Source organism: Dromiciops gliroides, chromosome 1 (genome assembly GCF_019393635.1).
Source record: "Dromiciops gliroides isolate mDroGli1 chromosome 1, mDroGli1.pri, whole genome shotgun sequence".
In the NCBI taxonomy this organism is placed as follows: domain Eukaryota; kingdom Metazoa; phylum Chordata; class Mammalia; order Microbiotheria; family Microbiotheriidae; genus Dromiciops; species Dromiciops gliroides.
In genome coordinates, this window is record NC_057861.1 from 465,949,425 (window position 1) to 465,961,076 (window position 11,652).

At 35.7% G+C, this 11,652-nt stretch overlaps 1 pseudogene; it reads right to left on the minus strand.

Annotated features, from left to right (window-relative positions):
* Nucleotides 1-504: 504 nt before the first annotated feature.
* On the minus strand, nt 505-603 carry LOC122737649 (annotated as a pseudogene).
* Between the last annotated feature and the right edge of the window lie 11,049 nt (nt 604-11,652).

Genomic DNA, 11,652 nt, shown 5'->3' on the forward strand with positions numbered 1-11,652 from the left:
TATATTCTTCATGAAATGTCCTTTAGAATTCAGTTTTGAAGGAATGGTTTTTAAAAGCTGGAAGCAATAAATGCCAAGGGAATGACAAAGTTGCCTGATCTACTATCTCTAGGAGGAGGCACAGTGTGAGGCTGAGTTAGCCAGATCTCGAAATTCCAGCCTCAGGGAAATCACTTTCTTTTTGGGGTAAACTAAGCTTAGGAGATTTTTTTAATGTTTAATCTAATGATTGAATGTTTATACTTATTAAGTGTCCATAATGAACTATGCTTACATACTGAGGAGGCAACATGGAGAGATCAATTTCTTGTATAGCACACTATCTGTAGCTACTTTCTCAACCCCTATTCTTTTTTATCTTTTTTTTTTTTGAGGCAATTGGGGTTAAGTGACTTGCCCAGGGTCACACAGCTAGTAAGTGTCAAGTGTCTGAGGCCGGATTTGAACTCAGGTCCTCCTGACTCCAGGGCTGGTGCTCTATCCACTGTGCCACCTAGCTGCCCCAAAAATATGGAACGCTTCACGTGTCATCCTTGTTCAGGGGCCATGTTAATCTTCTGTGTATCGTTCCAATTTTAGTATATGAGCTGCTGAAAAAAGCATTCAACCCCTATTCTTATTGGAAGACTGGCTCCCCAGAGCACAGCTGCTTCATCTCCCTACAGGATTCTGGAAGTAGCCCTCAGGAGTTGAAGATGGTTTTCTACTACTATAGCTTCAGAACCCAAACAAGTGTGATTCTTCCCAATGAGTATGAGGTGATAGTCATTAATTAATAAAACTAAAATAGCTTTGAGAAAGGGGTTTTTACTAAAATTGCATAGTAAAATCAGTTGGTACAAAATGCCCTCTAAAGTCTGTGATAATTTTCTCACAAGTACATACAAAGTCCAGGGGGAAATAGTCTCACAATTAGAGATCACATGTGGTAAAAGGGTAACATAGCTTCTAGCTACTGGAAGTCTTTTTCTTCCATTTTTAGGGTATTCGTGGAATTCAAATTAAGTATGTTGGACCTTTCTAACCAGTCTTTGTAGAATCTTAAAGTTGTCTTTCTTTTTTATATATGTTCATCCTTACCTCCCAATAGAGACAGTGACATGAGATGGTTGCTACTGCTTGTCATGAAGATACTGCTAGGTCAGTGCTGAGTAGTCCATATTCTCTACAGTCCCAAAGTTTACAAGGTCATACTCTATTTAAGCGGAAAGAGACCAACATTCATCTCTTCTACTCCGAAGCCATTTCCTCTTAAGTGATTAGCAAGAACTGCTCTCTGCTAGTTCATCACTGAAATTCCTGGGTTCTTAACTTGTATGCTATTTTATATGAAATCCACAGACTTTTCTTCAGACAAATGTATTTCCTTGTGTGGCTTCATTTGGTGGCCTTCACTCTTTCCAAATTGATAAAGGACTTTTTCTAATATAGCATAACGTTTTTGACTAATTTATTTGATGGAAATGACTAGGCCTTGTTAATACCTAGGCCATTGATTAAATGGATAAGTCTTGGTTCTATGTAATTATTGAGTAATTATCTCATGCTGAAAATCTTTAACTACTTTTTCTCCTAGTTTCATAGTAATAACATCAAAAGCACAGATGGGGAGGGCAAAGCATTGATGATTGCAGTTAGAGTAAATTACTTTCCATTCCATACTATATTTTAATTATAGAAGAGGTTTTCAGGCAAGTGAAAACAAAAATATATTTTTGAAGAAAGAAAGGAAAATAACTAGGTAAATACGAAATATTTATGTGGTTATTTCAGCCATGGAATATGATAAAACTTACTATAGGAGCCAAAAGAAAGACTTGGATGGAGTTATAACATCATACTGAAAGGGAAGTGAGAGGCCAACTAATACTCTTAGAAATGAGAAAACTAAGATCCAGATAGAAAAAGCAATTTGCCCAAAGGTACACAATTATTAATTAGCAAATCTTGATTCCAGTTCTGGTCCTCTATTCTAACACCCTGTCCATAGAGCCATAAGTCAAAGATGTCAAAATTAGCCTTGTTACTGTGAACAACCTTAAAAGATGCTTTTCATGATTTTAATTATCATCAATAGGTTGAGGATCAATCCTGTATGTAATGACTTAAAGAGTAAGACATACAACCCTAAAAGTTGAATTAGAACAAAAAAAAATCACATTTGAAATAAGGTTTTGAAACAGTAAAGTATAAAATAGCATGAAACAAAATAAGCTGAAACCCAATTACTAATAAAAAATTACTGCAGCACAATGCAACTGCCAAGTATTTACCAAGATATACATGGTGCTAATAATGGAATTTCTTTGCCCAAATGTGTCTTAGGAAATTCAGAAATTAAATATGTTTCCCCTCTTTCTAAAACTATAGGCATTAACTATTGAGAGGCCTAAACATCATTTCTCTTCATGGATGAGCTCTAGACAGGTAATGTGATGTAGGAGAAACATCACTAGATTTGAAGTCAAAAGCCTTGATTTCAAGGCTATTATGGGGCAGCTAGGTGGTACAGTGGATAAAGCACTGGCTCTGGATTCAGGAGGACCTGAGTTCAAATCCAGCCTCAGACACTTGACACTAGTTGTGCAACCATGGGCAAGTCACTTAACCTTCATTGCCCCACCAAAAATAAATAAATAAATAATATGCCTTTTCTATCTAAGCACAGCAGTGAATGAGCCTTACACTCATCAAAATTGGCTCAAAGACCTTAATCTCATCAGAGTTGACTCAAGGAGGAAATAACACACACGCTCAACTGTGTAGAGTAATCTATCTAACCCTACAGGAGGGTAGGAGGGGATAGGGATAAGAGGGAGGGGTGAAAGAAGGGAGGGAAGATTGGGAGAGGGGGCAGTCAGAAGCAAAACACTTTTGAGGAAGGATAGGGTGAAAGAAGATAGAAAATAGAGTAAATATAGGGGAGGGAATAGGATGGAAGGAAACAGTTAACAATAGTAACTGAAAAAAATTTTGAAGCAGAAGCAAGAGTAATGTAAGATGATGATGATGAAGATTGATTGATGGATGCATTGATGATTGGATGAAGATGAGAATTGATTGATGAGGATTTATGATGAGGATTGATTGAGGAGGAGGAGGATTAATTGATGAAGATGAAGTTTGGATGATGGTGGTGGTGGTGATGATGATAAAATGTACAGTACTTACTTTTCTGGGCTACTGTGAAGAAAATTCATTGTCAGGTATAAGATACTATATAAATGATGTCAAAGCTATTATGGGATTCCTGTATGACCTTGGGGAAGCCCAGTCTCTGTACCTTAGCTTCCTCATATGTAAACTGAGAGAAGTGAAAGAGGAAGTAGACTAGGCAATAATCAATAACATCTCTCCCAATTCTGGATCTTATAAATTGCTATGGGTAAATAACTACTGTTACCTAGACTATGAATTACCAGAAGATTTAGCCCTGTAGTTAAATCATGTATCTAATAGCAGGTCAGTCAATAAAAACAGTCCATGCTTTCATGGAGTTTACTGACTCTTTAATGGGGGGGAGATTACATGCAAACAACCATGTACAAACAAAATATATACTGGAAAAATTGGAGATAATCTCATAGTTAAGTCAATGACAGCATCAACAATGATGGGGAAAGGCTTCTTGTAGAAGGTAGGATTTTAGCTGAGATTGTATTAAAGCCAGAGAAGTCAGGGGATGGAGGTGATGAGAGTGAGTATTCCAAGTCTGGAGACAATAAATGAAAATGCAAAGACTCAGGAGATGCAGAGTTATAGGGCAAGGTGGCCAGTCTCATTGGATTGTAGTTTACATGGAAGGGCATAAAGTGTAACACTGAAAAGTTAGAAACTACAGGGTTTTAAATGCCAAAAAAGGAATTTATATTTGATCTTCAAAGTAATAAGAAACCAAGGAGTTTCTTAGGTAGAGATGTTATATAGTAAGATATCTGCTTTAGAAAGATCACTTTGATAGTCGGATGGAGGGTGGATTGGAATGTTCCCAAAAACCAACTAGGAGCCCTTTATAGGCATGAGGTGATAAGAGGCTGCATTCTGTTGGTGGCATTGTCAGAAAACACAAGGGAGCATATATGATAAATTTTTTTTGAAGACAAAAATAGACAGGACTTGACAACAGATCACTGGATGCAGGAGTTGAGAGTGAGGAAGTAAGCATCACACCTTGATTGGAAGCCTGAGTGACTGAAGGAAGATAGTGCCTTTAGCAATAATAAAGAGACTAGGAAGAGAGGGACCTTTGAGGAGAAAGATGAGTGCAGTTTTCACATGAAGAGTTTAAAATATTCACAGGAGATTCATTTTGAAATGTACAAGAGGCAGTTGTAGTTGCAAGCCTGAAGATCAGAAAATAGTAAGGGATTAAATATGAGAATCATCTTCATGGAGATGACAATTGAGTCCATGAAAGCTGATGAGATCACCAAGTGAAGTAGCACAAAGGAAGAAAAGAAGAGGACCTAGAAAAGACATTCAGGTGAAATACTGATTGATAGTGGGAACAACCTGGATGAAGATTCAGCAAAGGAGACAGAGAAGGAAAAGTATGACAGGTAGGAAGAGGACCAGGAGAGGAGAATAATTTCAGGAGATTATAAAGAGAAAAGATTATCGGGGGAAGAGGGTGACTGACAGTGACAAATGCTACAAGAAGGATGAGAATTGAGGAAAGGTCATTAGATTTGGCAATGAAAAGGTCATTGATAACTTTGCAGAAAGAAGTTTCCACTGAATGATGACTCCAGAAGTCAGACTATAGAGAGTTTAGAAAGAGAACAAAGGGGAAGGAAGTGGAGGTGCAATTTTACTTAGCTTTTTCAATGAATTTAGCCATAGAATGGAGGAAAGAGGATAACCAGAGAAAGTAGACAGAAAAAATTAATGTTTTTTAAAAGAATGGGAGAAACATGAGCATGTTTGTAGGCAGTAGGGAATCAGTTAGGGAAAGATGGAAGATTAGTGGGATATTAGGGATGATAGAGGTCAGATGGCACAGTGGATAGAGTGCCAGGCCTTGATTCAGGAAGCTGCTGAGTTCGAATCTGGCTTCAGACATTTACTAGCTATGTGACCTTGAGCAAGTCACTTCATTTAACCCTATTTACCTCAGTTTCCTCATCTGTAAAATGAACTGGGGAAGGAAATGGTAAACCACTATAGTATCTTTGCAAAGAAAGACCCAAATAGTGTCACAAAGAGTAGGACACAATTGAAAAATGACTAAAAGGGATGATAGAAGGGGAAAAATTTTTACGATGGAATAGTATCAAAAGTTCATGTAGAGGGCTTTACTTTGGTAAAGAGAAGGGCAGGTAGCCAACTTCAGGGCACTGAAACATAGTACACTGCCAGTGTACCTATAACTTTAAGATGGAATCACCTTCTCACCAATACAACGGTAGAAGAAAGTTCCAAAGGACTCATGATGGAAAAGGCTCTCCAAATCCAGGAAAAAAATAAAACTGTGGAATATGGATGCTGATTGAACCATACTATTTCTTTTGTTTTTGGTGCTGTTGTTTTTCTTTTTTTTTTCTTTTTATTTTTTTTTAGTGAGGCAATTGGGGTTAAGTGACTTGCCGAGGGTCACACAGCTAGTAAGTGTTAAGTGTCTGAGGCCAGATTTGAACTCAGATACTCCTGACTCCAGGGCCGGTGCTCTATCCATTTTTCTTTTTTGAGGTTTTTCCTTTTTTGCCCTGATTATTCTCTTATAACATGACTAATGCAGAAATATGTCTAATATTACATATATATGTGTGTATATATATATATATATGTATGTATATATAACCTATATCAGATTACCTGCCGTCTAGGGGGGGGAGAAAGGAGGGGAGGGAGGGAGAAAAATTGGAAACTGGAAATCTTATATAAACAAATGTTGAAAACTATCTCTACATGTAACTGGAAAATAATAAAATAATTTTATCAGGAAAAAAAAAGATGGAATCATACACCCTGGTTTTCCTTCCCAAAGCTTGACATTATATAAATATATAAAAATATAATTGACATATTAAAAAAAATGTGACCTTGGGAAAGTCATTTAGCTTCTCTGAACCTAAGTTTCTTCAGTAAAAGTGAGGGAGTTTGATTAGATGGTTTCAAATCTGCATTCCTATTATATGTGTATGTAGTTTGTTATTATATACATACCTTCTCCTATCACATATTCTTTGGATGAAATAACCACTGAAATATATCTTTTATTCAATTGTTTCAGTCATGTCCAACTCTCTGTGACCCTAATTGGGGTTTTATTTGAAAAGATACTAGAGTAGTTTGTCATTTCCTTTTCCAGTTCATTTTACAGATGAGAAACTGAGGCAAATGGGGTTGAGTGACTTGCCCAGGAATACATAGCTGACACCAGGTTTGAACTCATGAAGATGAGTCTCTGACTCCAGGCCCCTACTCTATTCACTGCGCCACCCAGATGTCCCTGTATCTTTAGTAGAATGACAATAATGGCATCCTTCTAGGCAACTAATTTCTAAAAACTATATATACCCAATAATAGATTGGACCCTTTTCTGTCTATCTAAAATTTAGCAGCTCAACAAACTTCAATTAACTAATACCACAATCCCCTATGCTCCAAAGATAAAAATAATTTATTCCAATTAATACTCTTTAACCATTAATGACTTTATCATTTTGCTTAGTTTATCATATCTTTATCATAACATATCTTAAGGCACAATGATTTATAACAAAATGTATCCAAAAATAATCTATTAAGGTTGCCAGTTACTGTTTTTCAATTGCCCTGAATGATAGTAAGGACCTTGTACTGATTCTTATTTGGGGGAGAAATGACTTCATGTAAAATGTCACTACCCAGGATCTATTGTAAATAATACATCCATCCACTGTCTAATTCACAATAAGCAAATCTGCTCACAATATGTAACTACTCATTCAATCCCATTACCCATCATATCCTGGATCATTTCTCATATCCCAAGACACTTCAGGTCAGAGGGATGTAGGAAGCATATAAAATTATTCTTTGTGTAATAATGAAATCAGTCACACTTTGGGTGCCCTGATAAATGTTAGTATCATCTATAATGTGATGCAATGTCATCAAATTAACTGGAACATCTAACAGATGTGCCATGTGGTGATTCATGCAGGGGCAGAAACTTAAGTAGCAGCTATTTATATGTTAATTAAAAATGTGACATACTGATAGATTTCTGTCATCAGTCTATGCACATAATCTATTGGAATTTTTTATTTTCTCCATGTATGAGAGGGAAGAGCTGTCCTTCCTGGCCCTCTTTTAAGTATAGTCATGCAAATTTATACCATTCCATGATCTCATTAATGAGGAGGCATCATTGATGCCAAGAATAAAGATTGTTTTATTTTATAGCATAATAGTAATCACATAATTTATCATCAGTGTGTTTTGAAGATCCTAACAGGTTGTCTTAGAATCATCTTTATCATCCTCAAAGGATCCTTCAGAGAATACTAGATGAACTATTAAGTATATGTGTATATTTAGTTTATCTAGAGTTAGATAGTTAAATATAGTTTCTATACCAATATATATCCATACATAGTTATGCCTACTTAAATATATGTACCTAGTTTTATATGAGGAGATAATTCAGTTCTAAACCTATAATTTAATTGGTATTGGAGTCTCCCACATAAAGAATCTCCCTCTACCAATGTAGGTCAGCACCTTCTTTTTGTGTGTGTGAGGCAATTGGGGTTAAGTGACTTGCCCAGGGTTACATAGCTAGTAAGTGTCAAGTGTCTGGGTTTTTTGTTTTGTTTTGTTTTTTTCTGTTTTTTGATGAGGCAATTGGGATTAAGTGACTTGCCTAGGGTCACACAGCTAAGTAAATGTCAAGTGTCTGAGTCCAGATTTGAACTCAGGTCCTCCTGAATCAAAGGGTCAGTGCTTTATCCACTGAACCACCTAGCTGCCCAGTCAGCACCTTCTTAAAGAGTAGCCTAGGTGATAAGTGATTTGTCTAGGGTAAAATAGCCTGGGTGTGTCAGAAACAGGACTTCAATCTAGGTCTTCCTGTTGACTACCCCCTTTCCTCTTTCTCTCTGTCTCTCTTTCTGAGTCTCTCTCTCTGTGTACATCTATATGTACAAATATATATTTGCATACTTATACATATAGCATGTTATATTTTCATATATGCATATAATTTAAATAATGTTAATAGATGCACAAAACGTTGAAAGTTTTCCATCCAAATTCACCCAGAAAATCTGAAATATAGCTAAACATACATACTCATTTTCCAAAGTAAAAATGTAATATACAAAAAGCAACTTAAAAAGAAAGCTGTTAATGTTTTAAAGAATTTAGTAAAGTTAACATTAATTATTAAAGTCATGAATGTGAAAATCATCTCTCCTATTACTGGTTACAAGTTAATCATTAACAATTATTATAGTGATATTACTTCTTGTTTCTCTTTTGCCTTACTTTACACTCCTCTCCCCAAAACATACAAATACATATACACATACATACATACACATACACACACCAGAAAAATTCTCAAATGGAATGCTTCCAATAAGTGTCCAGTAAATGATGAGTGTAATTCAGTATAAAATAAGTCACTCTCTTTTCTTCCCCAAGACTTGACGCATTCAGTGTCATTACTAGAGATCATGGATTCCACTCATTTTGGAGGAAACATGAAAAATTGATATGATCTGGAATCATTTTGCAATGGGGCTCATGAACTTAGTTGATTTCTACCATTTGCAGCAAATACCCTCTAAAAAGGTGTCCTTTGGGGGAAGCTGTCAGCCACACCACAGAAATAAAAAACAACCCATATATAAAACATAAATATTTGAAGCCAAATTTATTAGAATTAAATCTTGGTATATGGTTAATTGACCTTTAGTCTGAAATGGGCAGAAAAAAAACTTTCAGTTTGGCAGAGTCTTCCAAATTGAGGGTCATGGAGTCAGAGTCTAAGCTCAAAACAAAGGTAGAACTGCAGTAGCTAAACTCTTGCTCTGACCTCAGAGCAGGTTCAGTCCTAGGAGCTCAAAAGAGGGGTATGTGGGCATTCTTGTCACTTTGAATCCATAATGCCTTTTTGCTAGCAAATAGGGGCTGGGACCATTAGCTATCAATGGGAGTTTGACTCAGGGATAAGTCAATAGTTTGCTGCCTAGACTTAATTCATGGTCTAGAGACTGAAAGCCCAAGATGATGGTAATTATCCCCTTTCCTCTATTAGACAACATCATAGAGTCCACTAAAAATGTGTAACTTCCTACCCCTACAATCCTTGAAGAACACATCATGCATAGTCCAGAGAAGCCAGAGGACGGGGGTGGGAAATGGACCTTTAATGAAACACTTCTAAGCATTGATAGTGAAAAGGCAAGGGCCAAGCAGAAATGTTAAATATAAACATAGAAGTCAAGATCACTCAGAAGAGATTTTATAAGGGTGATATGTTTATATTCTATTGAGGGGTGAGGTGTTATCCCCTCAGAAACTTAATGTTTTTGGAAAAGGAGTCAAATAAAATGGGATTGTTGTTTCTTTTTTCTTTATAGTTTGATGAACTTTTAAAAAGAAAAGAAAAGAGGGAAAGGGGGATATCCTAAAGAAGAAGGGAGGAGGAATGATGGGAAAATAACTCATACAAATAGAATACACAAGTAGGAATCTATGTAAATGAGGAAGAAGTAAGGGGACTGTGTCACATGAACTTCACTTTCATCTGAATTGGTCAGTTCTTATTAAAACACACACATAGAGAAAGTGTTTGGTATAGAAATACATTCACCTTAACAAGAAAGGTAAGGTAATAGAAGAGGGAAAGGAAGAAATAAGAGGAAAGATAGATTCAGGAATGAATAATCATAAATAAAATGAACCATAAGCTCAGAGAGGAGAAAAGAGGGATTAAAAGGGGGTGGTGGCAATGTTAAGAACCTGAGATAGGGGACAGCTAGGTGGCACAGTGGATAAAGCACCAGCCCTGAATTCAGGATGACCTGAGTTCAAATCCGGCCTCAGACACTTGACACTTACTAGCTGTGTGACCCTGGGCAAGTCTCTTAACCCTGATTGCCCCACAAAAACAAAAAGAACCTGGGATAAAGAGGGTTCAAAGAGTGTGTGTGTGTGTGTGTGTCTGTGTGTGTGTATGTGTGTGTATGTATGTATGTATGTATGTATGTAATTAAAAACATGCATACTTATACACATACATGCATGCATGCATTCATACAAATAAAAATATAGACAACAGTAAGAGAACATACAAAAATTGGGGGGACACGTCCAAAGCAGTACTTAGGAGAAAATTTAAGTCTCTAAACACTTTAATCAACAAAAAAGATGAAAACTAGATCAAATCTTTAAATGGTACCAAAAACATGAAAAATTTTTGTTTAAAGCTTAACTATATTTAAAATTAAATTTAAAACTTCAATCAAACATTAAAAGGGAAATTCTAAAAACAAAAGAAAGTTTTAAATCAAAAAAATTTAATTAACTAGTTAATAAAACCATGAGCTTTTTAGAGAAGCAATAAGAGAATGTCAACTAGTTTAATTTTTTTAAATGAGGACCACAAATTTCAAGTATCAAAAACAAAAAAGAGAATTCACAACAAATGAATAAGAAATACAAAAAAAATTTACAAGCCATAAATCCATTCCCAAAGTGGTGGGGGTGAAAATTGGGAACAAATGGATGCAAGTTCTTTCAGAATTCAAAGAAAAAACTAATCCTAATATTAAAAATCATTTGGATAAATAGAAGATAAGGGCTTCTACTAAATTCCTTCTAAGATACAAGTATCATTTTGATTTTTAAAAAAACAGAAAAAGTCAAAACAGCAAAAGAAAAATATAAACCAGTATCCTAAACAAACCTAATTCATTTTTTTTAATGTCAAAGAGGTTACATCAATATATCAAAAGATTATACACTATAACCAGGTTGGATTTATACCAGGAATACAGGGTTGGTTCACTATTAGAAAAACTATAAACATAATTGACCCTATTAATCCTCATATAATATGAACTCAAATTGCAGGGCCTAGAATAGAACACAATACTTCAGAGGTGGTCTGCCTAGGGCCAAATACAGAGAAATTATTGTTTCTTTATTCCTGGAAGCTATGCCTCTCTTAATGTAATCCATTAGCTTTTTGGGTTGCAACATCATATTACTGACTCATACTGAGATTTCAGGCCACTAAAATCCTCAGATATATTTTAAACAGCTGTCTAACTATAATTGCCCTAGCTTACACTTCTGAAGTTGATTTTTTTTAAATCCATATATAAAACTTTACATTTATGACTACTGAATTTCATCTTATTTAGTCCAATGATCTACCCTGTCATCACTTTTTTGGATCTTGACTCTCACTTTCAATGCATTAGTTATCCTTATCAGATTTATGACATCTGCATGGTGAGATTGAGTGGCCTGCCCATCTTCACTAATAGAGGAAACCTCCATGTCAATAAGATCACAGATCCACTTAAATTCAACAATATGATTTGTGAGTAATTTTGATCTCTAACATACTATAATCCTTTGGCCAGCCCATGTCCATAGCTTCCTACAAGGCTCAGTTTAAGTCATTTACTCTAAGAAACTTTCCTTTAGGG